The sequence below is a fragment of the Falco rusticolus genome, chromosome 3 (genome assembly GCF_015220075.1).
Source record: "Falco rusticolus isolate bFalRus1 chromosome 3, bFalRus1.pri, whole genome shotgun sequence".
Lineage (NCBI taxonomy): Eukaryota > Metazoa > Chordata > Aves > Falconiformes > Falconidae > Falco > Falco rusticolus.
This window is the reverse complement of record NC_051189.1, coordinates 49,668,802-49,685,303: the sequence shown is the minus strand read 5'-3', so window position 1 is coordinate 49,685,303 and position 16,502 is coordinate 49,668,802. Positions and strand designations below refer to the sequence as shown.

The 16,502-nt window shown below is 40.8% G+C and overlaps 1 long non-coding RNA gene across 2 annotated transcripts in view; it reads left to right on the top strand.

The window, feature by feature from the left end:
- Window positions 1-16,082, top strand: part of LOC119145087 — a 29,826-nt gene extending 13,744 nt beyond the window's left edge. The window contains exons 1-4 of one of the 2 annotated variants that reach the window (XR_005103292.1): window positions 2,698-2,850; window positions 3,212-3,328; window positions 3,517-3,644; window positions 13,817-16,082. This is a non-coding gene — a long non-coding RNA (uncharacterized LOC119145087). Of the gene's footprint in view, window positions 1-2,697; window positions 2,851-3,211; window positions 3,329-3,516; window positions 3,645-13,816 lie in introns of those variants that run through there. The other variant, XR_005103291.1, reaches the window with a different exon arrangement.
- The last annotated feature ends 420 nt before the right edge of the window (window positions 16,083-16,502 follow it).

Below are 16,502 nucleotides of genomic sequence, written 5' to 3'. Positions count from 1 at the left end.
GCGTGATGCATCTCCAGCACTGAGCAGTTTCTGAGATAGACCTAGTAAGGTTACCTTTTGTACCCAGAAATTAGCAACACATAACGTAAATCACCAGGAGAGGCTGATGATGCATTCCCAGAATTATTGAGACCTGGCAAAACTGAGTTTCATGGTGGCACCTGCCATGTTTTAGTGCATCAGAAACCAGCAGATATTCAGCTGGTGCTGGCACACTTTTGAAGAGCACAGCCTAGGAAAGCCAGTAGTCAAATGGCCTCCAGCAACCATGCAGGGTGGTGGGTTTTACTGTCCTTGAATCTGGAGATACCTGGAGCTTTTTGCTGCCTCTTGTTCTTTGTCAACCTCACAAGCTGTAGCTTGCTGTAATGCATTGAGAAGAGTGCAGACACTATAAGTTGACAGCGGTCAGTGGTCTACAGGTCCTGTAGCCTGGGCAGGAGCCAGAGATGTCTTTCAAAGGATATATAAGAGCTTGCATGTTGCATGATTGTACTCATGGCCTTAAGAACTTAATCCTCAACAAAGCAGGAACATGCCCGTGGCAGACTTAAGAAAAACTGGAGACACAGACAAGGTGCTGCAGCCTGGGGCCTCTTCATTGTGGTCATGGGAACAAGCGCAGATGTGGCTTAATTCTGCTTGCTTGCCTTGCAGCACTGCAGATCCATGGAAGAAACAGCTGAACAGGCAAATACCTACCTGTAAGGCTTCCACGTATCTCAAATATGTGTGTATATATATAAAAGGCCAGTGCTAATGATGCATTTCCAAGATTTATACAGATTTCTTAAGACTTCAATACTTGCTTTCAGATCCTCACTTCTATAAAAAAATGTGAGATTTTTTAGGTGGCTTAAGATTGTTAGGACTGTGCCTTTTTCTCCTACAAGTCCAAAATGAAAAAAAAAAAAAAAAAAAATCACTCTAATGATCTTTTGGCAAGATGCTGAAAATTGGCATAGAGGGAATTTGGAGCCATAAGGCAGCCAAGAGATACTCCTTTCCAAGCTGAGCCTGCTGCCAATGCAGAGAACAGGGTGAGTCAGATTTCATTTAGTACCTGGAATAGTGCAGCAGGGAAACCACAGGAAGAGGAGTTCACTCAGTGGGAACATATCTGCTTCACAGACCCTCTTGTGCTTCTGAGGTGCTGCCAGGGCCACCCTGTTTGTTGAGCTTCAGTGTTTGTAGAAATCCTCTAGCCTCCAGTGAGGGGTGGTAGGACCAAATTACATCATTAGCTCACAATTTCTAGGCTTATTTAACTATGACACAAATTAAACATTTGACACAGACTAAGTGCTTCAGTTTAAACAACTCAAGAGAGGAACCCTAAATAAATCAATCAAGGGTAAGGAAAGTGCTTTAAAAATCGCAGAAGGCTATCCATTTCAGAACTATCACAGTTCGTATCAATTTCAAACCCATAAAATAACTTACACTTTCACACAAATTAGTATTAGAACAATCTTTTGCAACCATATTTTGTAAGAAAACTGTGCAGTTCTGCAGTAAGATTCCCTGATCTAACTTTTGCTCATTTTTTGTACTTCTGGCAAATTAGTTACTATGGTGTAATAAAAACCATATAATTTTGGATTGGACTATAATTAAAATGAATGAGACCAATGAACTGTATCTGAATCACTGCTTCCATACTCAGAAATCTTGTTTGCTTTGGATGATATTTTATGTATTTATTATAAGTACTACACTTTCAGACGAATGAAAAGATCTAAAACTGTATCTGTGATATAGACAAAATTACAGTAATTACCTGCATAAAGTTGAGTATCTGAGCATAGGATTTGTTCTTACTTGTTGGCTTTTAGTTTATCTCTGACTAGCTAACCCTGCTTTATATGTTGTTGTGGCTAATGCACAACTATCTTGTCTATGATTACCTGAAATTCTGTATATTGAAAATTGTGCACAAAAGAATATGCTTAAAGACTTAAACAACTGGGTTTGAACTGGTCTTATTTGTGAATACATTCTTTAATAAGCTAATTAGAAAACAGCTTTTTATAATAAAGTTATAGGTTTCAAATATAATTCAATATATTTTAAAATAAAAAATATTAAAAATAAAAATAGGGGTTTTTTTGGCAAATGAATCTCTCCAACAATATTCATTTAAAAATGCTTTAACATCAGGTGTTTGGTATCCTTGGGTCTCCCTGATAAGACTACAGAAATAGAGGTCTGTTGGTAAACCAAAAAAATACCTGCATCCAGATCCTCAGAAATATTTCTAAATACCCCACTTGCCTCTGTCCAGGCACTAGTCCTAAAAAACAACAGTAGCACTCTGGTGAGTTATAGAGCAGATGTATGAGAGCTGAAGCCAGTGCTGAGCAAAACTACTTTGTTCTGGCAGCTTGCCTAACCTTAACCTCTCCATGCACATCCCAGCTCCAATACCAAAGCTCTGCCAGACATGGAGAATCACCTTTTCCGAAAGGTGGCTTACAAGAAAACTGTAGGTATAATAACAAGCTGTTCTTTTAAACAATTATTTCTCAAACGGCACACCAGTACCTTTCTAGCAGTCCTGAAAAGGCTTAAAGTGGGTTGGTCAAATACCATGTGGCAGCAGTTCTCTCTCTCAGGTTAGCAGCAGCTGTTGTGTTAACAAGTGAGGACAGCCTATGATTAGTGGCTGCAGGACTTTACCCAGGGAATTGATAATCACCTTAAATTGCTGACAGCAGTTCATTTTCTCCAAGGTGAAGGAGTGAATATGAACACTTGTAGTCAATTATAAGCTCTTCTCTCTTGGCTGGTACGGAGGAGCTAAACTGCTGGAAAGTCTAACTGAAGGGAAATGAGATGAACAAAGCTGAGGTGAACATTTTTAGGGTTGCCTAACCTAGTTCTAGGTATTTCTAATTATTTTGCTGAGTTCACATACTCTATTCTCTGCTTTTGTATCGAGAAAAATATGTGAAATTAATCTAGCACTTCTCTCAGCTTCTTTTGCTCCCACTATTCTTTAGTCATACAAGCAACTGGAGCATTACAAAAACAGAAGCAAAGCAGAAAGCATTACAAAACTAGCAGCAAAACATAACTAATAATGATGTAGAGATGAAGCCTCAATCACTTGTTAGAGCTTGATGCTTTTTATTTACTGAGGATTTATAGAATTTGTCAGAGCTAGAAATAGATATTGCAGGATCTGATCACATTCTTTTGTCCTGAACAGAGCTTTGCTTCCACAAGCACAGTGTAGGTCAAGACTCTATGTGGCTCATTTGTGGATGATAATGAGATCTTCAAGCATTTAATGGGACTTGTAGATAATTTCAGGTACCAAAGAAAGGTGAGTACTTGAAAAATGTATTTTATTTCCACATAAAAGTCAGATGGCTTTTTTTTTTTTTCATAGTGAGAGTAAGCATAACATGGATGCTGGCAGTGCAAATGTTCTCTTATGTGGTGTGTTTTTCTTCTAGATTGATTAGGACTATATATGAAATGATAGCATCTTCTCATTTCTTTTGTCTTTAGTCACTTGCTCAGGCTGTCAAAATGGATCCAGTTAATACCAGTTGCACAGGTGAATATTATCTACAGTACCACATCAACATCTATTTCACAAGGAAAGAACTGATGACAGTGATTCATTTTATATGTCAGTAAGTAATCATTTGATCATAACCATTATCATCATTGTAAATGGTAACTTTTAATCAACAGCAATAAATCTATTGCTCCACTTGAGTTGAGAATCAGTAGATAGCAATTTCCATTCTGTTATCAACCACAGTAGTGGTACTGTGTTATTAAATAGACAGTATTTTTTTTCACTGACTGAAAGAACGAAATGTATGTGTATAATATCAAAGCTAAGACCCACCATTATCCTTGATTTCATCATGCCTGGTGCCTGTGTTGCAGGGGATGTGGTTCTACCACAAAGCTTCTGAGAAGTCTGGATCATGAGATTTGTGAATTGTTAGTGCTGAGCATTGCACAGGATTATGAAAAGACCACAGTTTCAATTGCAGCATTTGTATAGTTTTGGTCACGTACAGTCTATGTTAAGTTTTAGAGAAAGCTATGTGAAGAAAACCTTGTTTGTACAGATATGACTAACGTATTAAAAGCATTATTTTAAAGTAAGTTTTATCTTGGCAGAGTGTAAAATAATATATCTTTATCACAAGGGAGATTTCAGAAAATATATTTGGTTAATGCCCTGGTTACGTTATAGAAATTTACTGCAAATGGTTGGTGTGCAAAAAGAAACCAAAACAGAAAAAACAGATCGTAAGTTTGAAATTATGTGTAATATTTTGTGATGAATACTGATTAGTTACTCTTAAACCATTTCTTCAATCAGGTAGGTTTTTTTTATTTGATTTGATTTTCAACTTCTTATAAACTGGTAGAACAATATCATTACCATCCCTGTCGCACAGATAATACAATTCCTGTTTCCTCAGAAGTATCTAGATTTCTGTGTATTTGTCAGGGTTCATATATCACTGCAGCTCCTGTAAAAAACCAAATTATTTATTGACTTTTCTTTATGGTGCAAGAGGGAACACATGCCTACATTCTGAATAAAACTCCTGCTTACTAAACCAAACTATGGAAAAGGAGAGTCTTAGTCCATCCCTTGTCATTTTGTTTTTTGGACAGCACATATTTTTGATAATCCTACTGTTCAGACAGTAAATATTTAACTGCATCTTTTTAATTTATAACTGACGTAACCTGTTGAAAACCAGAGCTCTTTCTGGGAAGTGTCTCTTCAGAACTTTTGTAGATACACTCAGATAGATATGCTCAGCTCTAGTGAAACTATGGTTTTGGCTGTGATTCCTCCAGATGACCATTAGCAAAAGGCAAAAAGTGCCCAACAGAAATTTTGCTCTATATGTGGGTATGATGTGCTATCATTTTATGATTAGGTCCTCACATAAGCAGATTTTAAAAGGCGATGATCTAGTTTGCTCCAGGTTAGAGCTGGAAGTCATTTTGGCAATTGAATATAGGAAAGTTAGCATTTGCTTTGAGGGCATCTTCTGATCTAGCTTTCTGCCATGGTAGCCATATTATGTCCTGCTTTACTTTCTTATTCTCCCTACATGAAGGGGTAGATTAATCCATGAATTCTTATTTTCTTTGTCACTGGGCTGGGCTTATGCCCATTACAGTTCAAGGATTTTTCATCTTGTCAGCTGAGTCATCACTTTTCCAAGTTTGCTCTACTGATTTCCTTTGTAGACTTTGAATATTCAATCTGTTAGACATTTAAAATTGAATGATGCCAGGAAACTGAAATAGGTTTAACAATACTCTTGTTCTTTGTGTCATCCTCCATCTCAAGGCAGTAAGCCTCTGTTTTTCACCCTAAATGCTTATTCGATACTCATCTTTTCATTTTCTGGCTAAGGGTCCAAGCTGGAGGCATCTATGACATTGGGAGATTTTAATCATGAACTAGTAAATCAATTTATCCATAGGAGGAACAATCTATAATGTTTAGAGGCTTTCAAAAAACTGCATTTAACAGATTGGATCAGTTTGACTGTCTCTGAAGGCAAATCTGTACATCTTTCAATACCATTTCCACTACATTTGCTAGTCCTATTACTTTGAGCCTGCCATTATATTTTAGTTCTCTAAACATTACCACAAGACAGACATATGTCCTGTATCATATCCACTAGGACATTTTCAAAGGTTTAACAATCAGCTAATTGTTTCTGGTTTTACTGGAGTAATTGTTTCATTTTACCTCTCCTTCCATTATAAAATTTTATGTGTTCTACAATACCTTTGGTAGCTTTGATGTACAAGCAGTTTTAGTAGTCTTCTGTAATTTCATGGTCTTCTATAACTCCTGTTCTTCTCAACAAAATTCTTCAAAGGGAGCAAATTTGATTGCCACAGATAAAAGAGCATATGAAAAAGGAGGGATAGAGAGAACAAACTGTAATCCTAATCTGTGATCTCATATGTGATAATTTAGTGTACCATTCAATTGCTGCCAAGTCAACTTTCACATGGAATGTGAAATGCTTTAAATTTCCAAATTTATAAAGGATCTGTAGACTTAAATTCATTCCAGAAACTTAAAGTTAACTGCATTGCAAGCAAAATGGAGGAAAAACTTGCACATCAGCAGGGTGAAGGAAATAGGCTGTGCACTTTCTGTCTGATCAGACTTCTCATAGCTGACACTAACCCTTGTAAAACCATATTATAACTGTTGTACTTGAGTGGTATGAAGATAAATGAAGCCTATCATTAGCCTATAATTCTTCTCTCTGGTAAATCAGAAAGTAGCTAACAACCCTCTATCTACCAGATTTAGTGATAAGAAGTAGACAGAATATTGACCAAATAAAAATAAATAGGTGAACTTAATTTAGCTGTGTAAAACTTTGACTACACTATTAACTCTATTTTTCAGACCCTTGTCTAAGTCTGCTTTTTCCATACTGGCATTTGCTAAGAAAACCTGCTACAAACCCTACCAATATACTACAAGGGTACTTGTGTTCTTGAAATCACAAGGCTGCATGTAGCCCTCAGTTCTCTTCTCAGAGAGAAATGGATTCTACAAGGCTGAGAATATTTTAAACTCTAAGACTCGAGTGAAGGTCAAGGAGCCAGGTGTTTTGTGTCAAACAGCTATATGCAGAGTTGAGTCTTCTGGAAGCACAGAGTCTAATCACTCTGAGGACAGGTACCTATAGCATCAGCAGAGCATGGTCAGCCTCCCAGTTACCTGAAGGAGATCCCCTCCATCAGCAGCCCATCAGTCTAAACATCCATTTCTGTGATTCTACATCAAATTTGATAAGATTCATTGTCACAGTAAGTAGACAAGCACCTGTCACTGTTGACCCTCCCATAAGAGGCAAAGGACTGGAGCAACACATCTCAACTGAATTATTTAGAGTTAACTAGCATCTCATTAAGAATCATTACAGAACATAGCTCTATGATGAGTGATTCATGTGTTTTTGTTAGTGCCTTGGTAAATAATGTCCTACAGAGTAAGAAACTGGATTAAAGGACCACTTGCCATTCTTTGACTTCCTCTTCTGTGTTTCTAGGTTTGTAAATCTGTACTTATTTATACTGTTTTAAACCTGTATCTCTACTGCTTTAGTAGCAGTGAATATGCCCTCAGGTTCCCAAGGCTTGTGACATGCAAACAGTGAGTTCCAACACAGACCAACCAATTGCATCCACATTATACTTTGGTGGGGTGTTTGTAGGTTTTCATTGCAGAATTCGGTAATCCGCTTACTAATCCCAACCTGCCTGCCTGCCTCATGCACACCTTAGGACCATGAAGCACAGTGGAAAGAAGAGAGCCTCTCCTCTATGGTTACTCTGGGTTGGCCAGCAAGAAAGCTAAGACCTGCAATAAAGAATCTTCCCTCATGGCTATCTATGCCTCCAATGAAAGAACTAGGCAAACCAATATTGGTGGATAAATTCCTTCTCCCACTAATACATTTCACCAGGGAGGATTTTGAAGATGACACCAAGCTGAGTGATGTGGCTGACGTGCCTGAGGGATGGGATGCCAAGCAGAGGGACCTGGACAAGTTCAAGAAGGATTAACATGAGGCTCAATAAGGCCAAGTGGGAGGTTCTACATCTGGGCCAGGAAAACACCTTGTATCAATACAGGCTGGGTGCAGAAATAGTTGAGAGCAGCAGTGCAGAGAAGGACTTGGGGGTGTTGGTTGACAACAATCTCAACATGACCTGGCAGTGTGCACTTGCAGCCCAGAAGGGCAACCATATCCTGGGCTGCATGAAAAGAAGTGTGGCCAGCAGGTCAAGAGAGGTGATTCTACCCCTCTGCTCTGGTGATACTGCAGATACCTGGAGTACTGCATCCAGTTCTGGAATCCTCAGTACAGGAAAGACATGGACGTGTTGGAGCAGGTCCAGAGAAGGGCTACAAAAATGATCAGAGGGCTGGAGCACTTCTATGAGGAAAAGCTGTGAGAGTTGGGGTTGTTCAGCCTGGAGAAGAGAAAGCTCCAGGGAGGATGTATTAGGGCATTTAAATTCTTAAAGGGGGTTTAGAAATAAGATGGGGACAGACTTTTTAGTAGGGCCTGTTGCAATAGGACAAGGGGTAGTGGTTTTAGACTAAAAAAGGGAAGATTCAGACTAGATGTAAGGAGGCAATTTTTTATGATGAGTGTGGTGAGACACTGGTACAGGTTGTCCAGAATGGTGCTAGGTGACCCATCCCTGAAAGCATTCAAGATCCAGTTGGATGTGGCTTTGAGCAACCTGATCTCATTGAAGATGTCCCTACTCATTGCAAGGGAGGCTGGACTAGATGACCTTTAAAGGTCCTTTCCAAGACAAACTATTTTATGATTCTATGAATCATAACTTTTCCCTGCCTTGAACAGAAAGCAGGTCATTCTTCCTCCAGTCTGACCAAAGACTGTGACCTTCAGAACTTCCTTTAGAGCCTATGATGGGGTTACAGTGTTGGTGGATGAGGGAAGAGCAAATTATGTAATCTACCTGGAATTGTGCAAACATTTAACACTGACCTGCATGACAGTCTCTAAATCCTTGTCTCTAAACTGGAAAGACATGGATCTGACAGATGGACTACTCAGTGGATAAATAATTGGCTGGATGGTCTCGCTTAGAGTTATGATCAACAGCTCGATGTCCAAGTGGAGACCAGTGATATGTGGCGTTCCTCTGGGGTCGGTATTGGGACTGGTGCTGTTCAATCTCTTTGTTGGCAATGTGGACACTGGCATTGAGTGCACCCTCAGCAAGTCTGCTGATGACACCAAGCTGTGTGATGTGGTCAACATGCTGGAGGGAAGGGATGTCACCCAGAGGGACCCAGATAGGCTTGAGAGGTGGGCCTGTGAAAACTTCATGAAGTTCAGCAGGGGCAAGTGCAAGGTCCTGCACATGGCTCAGGGCAATCCCAAGCACAAATACAGGCTGGGCAGAGAATGGATTGAGAGCAGCCCTGAGGAGAAGGACTGTGGGGTGTTGGTGGATGAGAAGCTCAACATGACCCAGCAATGTGCACTTGCAGCCCAGAAAGCCAACCATATGCTGGGCTGCATCAAAAGACGCATGGCCAGCAGGTCGAGGGAGGTGATTTTCCCCCTCTACTCCACTCTTGCGAGACCCCACCTGGAGTACTGCATTCGGCTCTGGGGCCCCCAACATATGAAGGACACGGACCTGCTGGAGCGAGTCCAGAGGAGGGCCAGGAAGATGATCAGAGGGCTGGAGCACCTCTCCTATGAAGACAGACTGAGAGAGTTGGGGTTGTTCAGCCTGGAGAAGAGAAGGCTCTGGGGACACCTTATAGCAGCCTGCCAGTGCCTAAAGGGGGTTTATAGGAAAGCTGGAGAAGGTCCTTTTGCAAAGGCACGTAAGGACCTTTTTACAGGAGCATAGGACAAGGGGGAATGGCTTCAAACTGAGAGAGGGTAGATTTAGATGAGGTATTGGGAAGAAATACTTTACTGTGAGGATGGTGAGACACTGGACCAGGTTTCCCAGAGAAGCTGTGGATGCCCCATCCCTGGAAGTGTTCAGGGCCAGGCTGGATGGGGCTTTGAGCAACCTGGTCTAGTGGAAGGTGTCCCTGCCCTGTGACAGGGGGCTTGGAACTACATGATCTTTAACGTCCCTTCTTAATGAAACCGTTCTATGACAGGGGTCCTCAAACTACAGCCTGGAGGCTGGATACAGCCCCCCAGGGTCCTCAATCCAGCCCCTGGTATATACAGACACCACCCCCCCTCGCTGGGTGTTGGGGGGGGGGGGAACCAAGCAGCCGCAGATGACTGCCTGCCACTTCATCTGCGTGCCAGCCCCCTGTTTAAAAAGTTTGAGGACCCCTGGTCTATGATCTTGAGGTCTGGCATACCTGAACAGGGGTACCTCTAACTGTTAAAGCAAAATTTGCAGCTCACAAACACAGTGCATATGTGGGACTGCATTGCTTTCTGCTTTTCTGAAAACCTTTCTCTGGCTTTTGCAATTCCTCTCTCTGCCTTTTATGCTGTCTTCTAGTTTTGTACCCTGAACCCCATGGGAGCTAGCTGTACTGCCTTGCAGCAGCTCATCATGCAAGAAGATGAAGGCTTAGGAGCCCTATAATAACTTTGAAAAACAAGAGATCAACATGCCTTTAACAGTTCAAACACGTTTATTCAAACAGGAAAGGGAAAAATACATCAAAGACACAAAATGATCTTAGTAACGCACAAGATAGGAGAGCAAGAACATGCAGATAAGATGCATGGTACACAAACACAACCTGTAATAGCAAATAGCACAAAAAATCATATCTAAAATTGTTCCTAGACATAAACATGAGGATGCATAGAAAAGGGGACCTGAAGAAGCCCCTCATCTTCTCTTTTCAGCTTCAGGAAACACTGCCAACTATGCCTTCATTGCCAGTGAGATGAGTTTGTGGTTGGAGTAAATTCTGCTTGGATCCCGGGCATTGTTACCTTGAGAGGTGCCCAGCTGGGCTACCTTTGCTTTTTCATGGAGGCAACTTGAAGTGCAATGTCTGTATGTCATGCCTAGAGGCTCAAGCAATCGTGTCAGGTAGGACTGAGTCTGGGACTAATGTTCTCCCAAAGAAGTTGCCTGTCTGGCTCTTTTCTCTCCTTTTTGCTCCTAAGTTGCCAAAGAAGCAGGGACTGGCAGTGCCTATTCTCTGCTTTTTCATTGCTGACATGTTGCACGTTTCAGGCAGAAAGCCCTCCCTCGTGGTCTGAATGGGACTGTTCACCAGCTCTTGCTGTATTAGAAGACTTGGCACTGGGGGTGTACAGACAGCTTTACAGCAGCCTGGGCAAAAGTCTTCCCACCAGCAGCATGTGTGGAGATGGAAACAGTAACCACAACAGATTTATTAAGGCCTAAAGAAAAGCAATAACCTTACTGTAATTGGCCACCTACACCCTAATGTTAAATATGGTAAATTTGCAAATGGATGCCTAGGAAAGACTCACTTGTTTGCAAGCTTATTGGGCTCTGGACCTCTTACACTAAGCACCAGTGATATCACATAAAATTAGCTGACCCTTAAGTTAATGTCAGGGAACAGAACTTATTTGTCTGTACTATTAAAATCTCAGAAAGGCTCTGGAATGTCTTTAGGGTTTTCCCTGGCTCCTTCCCCAAAAATTCCCAGGCAGCTTGGGATTTAACACAAACAAGAGACAATCCTTCACAGATCATTTTGGATGTAACCATATTATTTTGCAGTATAAAGCAGTGTGGGTATAGACCATTCCATACCAGCTGTGTTCACGGCCAAAGAATGGTCCCAAGCATACTTAAACTACTAGTACAGAGAAACTCTCAGTGTGCGGGAGTCCAGAAAAAATGATATTTGCACTTCTGAGGTCACCTGGTTAAAGTGTGGGAGAAGAAGGAAATAGCAAGCATAATGAATGAGGATCTGGCCCGACATTGTTGCATGAGAAGTCTTACAGTCTCAGTGTTCCTTCACTGTGCCTCTCTGCAGGCTGATCTGACTTGTGATGGATTAAGACTTTCATGATGTTTCAGATGTCCCTGTAGAAAACAGAGGAGGTATATACTGGCATGCTGGTTCTGTTTATTGCAGTGGAGCAGACTGAGACTTACAAGGACATGTGTGTGTTTACTATATAGTGGCTTTGGAGGAGACAAAAGTGCTATGAATGAGAGCAAGATGGTAGAATGAGCATCTATGCAGGCTACTAGGTGCTCCTGATAACATGGCTTTCACTAAACCAGTGGACATTTGTGACTTATGTAAGGCCAAGGCAACTGCCATTTTTCTTGTTCCTACGTGTGACCTCCCACTCTCTGCAGTAATTTCCTCCAGCAGTGTACATTTTAGAGTTTGGTTCCTTCCCAGAAGCTTGTGTATGAACAACAATGGACAGGTCCTTCAACACCTGCAGGGCAGTTGTATGGGCTGGGCTGTAGGTTTTTTTGATATGACCTGGCAGGTGGACACTTCTCAAACATCCTAACCACCCTCACTGTACTCAGTATGATGTTAGCACTGGGGTTCAGGAGATGGGGCAGGGGAAGGGAGATTAGAGTGACACCCCCATCAAAGAGACCACAGGTCACCTGACTGCAGGGCACAGCCACTTCACTGTGTAAGGCTCCTACGTGCCTTTCTGATATAACCTGTCCTGACAGCTGGTTCTAACCCAGCCATACAGGTATGCTATCTTTGGCTTCTTGAATCTGAAACAGGTCTGCTATGCGATGTGGTAGATGCTGGCCTGGGCCAGCTCTGTTGCTAGGCTAACAGGAAATTTTCGAGCTGTAAAATTCTGAATATGTTCACAAGCCTCTTGATTCTTTTTGAACCTCATGCTGCTCAATTTAGAGCATCTGGCCTGGTGGCAGAGCAACTAGCCAAGAAAGGAGGATGCCAAGAGTGTCACACCTCAGTGCTGAGGAATGGTGTCTATACACTGTGGGGTATGCTAGGCTGTAAACACCTAAAATGATTTTGCAGAAGTGTCAGGTTGTGTTCAGTCTGGTGGGACTCAATCCATGCTACTTGCAAGGACAGAGAGAAAGAGCAGGTACAGAAGAGAATCAGAGCAGAGTCTGTGTGTGTACATTAAAATGCACAGTACTGTTTACAGCGATTGGAAAAAGTGGATGCTGTAAACAGTACTGTGCATTTTAATGTACACACACAAACTCCAAAATAGACAAGGATACTAAAATATGCATGGTTTTGGCCCTGCATCTCTGTACTGGATGTGAAATTGATTAACAAGCCAACTCTTCTCATCTCTATATATCAATCAGTCTCCAGGGTCATATTAAAGGGGTATATAAACATGCCTATGTTTCAATTTTGCTTTATTCGATCATATTCCATTAATTACATATTCTGTTTTGTAGGAATACAATTTATAACCCCTATATTTGGTCATGCTGGAACCTTAACACTTCTTTGGAATACTTGAGAGATGAAAGTAACAAAAAAAGTGCAAGTATTCACATGCCTCCTTAGAAGGATGTAGAAGATGTAGCTTGCTGGGAGAAAGTTATCAAGCTCATGCAGCTTGTGTCTGGATCCAAAGAAAAATGTGTTTCAATTAAATGCTAAAACACAGCTAAAATGACACACATTAAAATGTCTGTTTTCTTATGAGTGTAGTTCTACAAAGGATCTGGAACTCAATGAAGAGAAGAAACTTGTAACTGTTACCTTTTGAAAACCTGATGCACTTAACTGTAAGTGCATAAAGTTGTGCTAACAATTTAGCAATGTGTATGGTCTTTTCCAGTGTTTTGGCAGTGCCGTTTATAGGTCAAAATATCTGTTTTCCCTGCTTTTGCTGACATTTCAGGTAATGTGCATCATTCAGAGGTGTGCTGCAGGGAGTCTAGAGTTCAAGTTAGTTACCCTTTGCTTCCAGTGTCATCTCATCTGGCATCTTAAATGGTCAGGAACAAAAAAAAAAAATAATTCTCCATATTTTTTTTTTGTCAGAGTATTCCATTCACATTTGTAGTACGGATTAAAAGGAATAATAATTTTTAAAGTGCCAGAACTGCCAGTAAGCAATCACTTCACTACTGGGAGTGCTCATTACTACAAAGCTGATGATTTGCAGCAGTGCCACACACTGCAGTGGTGAAGAGAAAAGCTTTTTCTGTCCCTTTTATGCTCAGGCTCTCCCCAGCAACTCTATGGCACTGTCTCTTTCACTGGTTACTTACAACATAAATTTCTATACCCCTGCCACCTTGCACGCTGCCATTTAATTCTTTATCAATTCCTCAGTTCCTCTTGGTTTTCCTATACAAGTCCTGCATTCCTGTAGAGCTGTCTGGCTTGGAGGAATATTTGAAGAGTAAAACAAATGAATTAAAAAGGTAAGTGATGGCACTGGTCCTTGGAAGTAGCTAAGAAACCAAACAGGTTTTGATAACTAATTTTGCATAGCAAAGCTTTGTTACTTTACATAGTAGAGCTACTTAATTTCTTTAATGCAAACCTCTTTTTACAAACTCCTTTCAAAATTTGACAGAACAAATATGCAAAACAATTTGTTGAGATAGCGAATAATTAGTTACTGAAAGATGCATGAAAGAAACCTTTCTGAAAGTTCTCTGAAAATGTTAACATGCCCATTACAAAATACTAACCTGGGAAGTTAATTCTTCTCATGGAGAGTCATACTGTCAAATTAAGGCATAATTCCCTTCAAATAAGAGTGAATTATATTTTCTGTACAGATTTTGATTGAAATGTTAATTGCAGATGGGCAACAAGTCTGGGCAATGAAAATGTGCAAAATCTGTTCTTGCAGAAACCTGGGGGGAGGGAATACCTTACCCTCACGTGCCACAAATGTACCTTTCTGCATGTGGAAAAATATATGTGCCTGTGGAAAAATGCTTTCACTGAAATTGTTCATAACTCTCTCAAAATTTATGTCAGAGTACCCATACAGTCATTGAATGTATGAACAGCCATGATGCAACACTGTACAATTTCCAATGCTGCACTACTCTTCCACAAGCTTAAGCAACAAGGAGAGGTAAAAAATTTGTCATACAAATGCATGGAAGAAAACACCAAAAACAAGTCCCCCAAAAAGATTGGCATCATGCTCACAGATATTCCAAGAACTGAAAGAGTATCTGAGTTTATTAGATAAACCCTTTCTAGTGAATAATTAACAGGTTAGCTCCAAGGTGAAGCTCAATATAGACTTGTTTTTGTTGTTGTGGCTGAGGTTATTTACTTTTAATGTCTAAAAAAGGGTTATACCAGGTAATCAGGATTAGGTGGGATATTTATTCACTTAATGTGTCATATTGACTTCATTTTAAAATACAAGTTATACTTTTAATAAGTATCTATGATTCATGGGATGACATATAGTTCTGTGTTTTGTCCATTTTATAGTTATGCATACACAAATGTTAAATGAACGCTGTTGTTAAATTCACAATATTAGTCGGTCAAAAGGCTGAAAATGTTCCTTCTGTTAAAAGCATTTTTATAAAATTGGGGATTATGTACTACTTATTTCATAGGGCCCCTGCCTCTTTTGGCAAGAAGCATGGATGTGAACTGAGCTCATGAAGTTAAAGAGATTATAGAGTGCATTTAGTAGGACTTCTTTCATGTCTGTGACAGCAGTTGAGTAGTGAATGTAGTAAAGGCTTCCAGAGAGAAAAGAACAGGTCAGTGGTTAAGGCAATTGAATGCTGTCTTGAAGTGAAATTATAACCTTGCCCCTGAGTTTGTAATTGATGCTATGTGAGTTACTTAAATTTATCATAAGGTGGCCACTAACCAATTTTTTCTATGTCTGATGAGAATCTGATTTATCAACATGCTGAGTGCTTAAATCTGGATCTGAAGTGAATGAGAGCTGTAAGTGGGTAAACGAAGTGTGGCATAGTGCTAAATAGTTATAACAAAATGATGTCCTAGACTGCTGTCATATAAGACACCTAAGCTTTGTGGATTCTTTTGTCGTAGCTCCTTTGGATCTCGGAATTTCCACTTGTTAACTGAAGATAATAACATGTTTTGGTTTTGCAGCGATTGAAAATAAGTGTGCTGGTAGTTTAGAAGCACTATGTCAAAATAACTATGGAAGGAAAAACACTGGCAAAATCTGTATTATTCAGTGCATTACTCGAAGAAAATACAATAGATAGGTCATAACGCCAGAGAGAGTGGGAGAAATGGTGGTAAACTTCTCATTAAATAAGTACTTTCTATTCCAGTGCAATGCATGAAACAGGGTTCTAGAACAAACCTGGTACATGGCCATGTAAGCTAAATGATATAGTAAAATAATACACATGCAGGAGTGAAGCAATTTCAGGTTTCACAGAGGTGGTGTTCCCCAGCTCCTGAGTGTTCTGGCATGGCTCCAACATGGATGGATATTCACAGGGATCACAACAGATCCACTTACCTCTGCTTTCTTGCCAAATACAATGCCTAGATCAAGGGTCCTCACACTTTTTAACCAGGGGGCCGGCGCGCGGATGCAGTGGCAGGCAGTCATCTGCGGCTGCTTGGTTTCCCCCCCAACCCCCGGCGGGGGGGTCTGTAAATACCAGGGGCCGGATTGAGGGCCTTGGGGGCCGTATCCGGCCCGCGGGCCGTAGTTTGAGTAAGTCCTTACAAATGTGGCAGGAGCTATTACGAGCCATGCCCTTGTCATCTGAGCCAGGACTCGCTGTTCAAGCAGGCAGACACGTTGCGGTAACACGGTATCACGCACCACACACGCCTGCGTTCCGACACGCTGCCCTGCTGTGAAAAAAACAACCCCAACACAACAACAGATGAAACTTGGAGAGCAAGAGCAACTCAAACAGCCAAAACTGCTTGTTACTTTTTCTGTTGACAATTCTGAAAGGTGAGGAAACATGCTGTAGGACAAGTTTTGCCATGAGTGAGGATGAAAGTGATTTAAAGAGCTGTGTTTGTCTGTGGG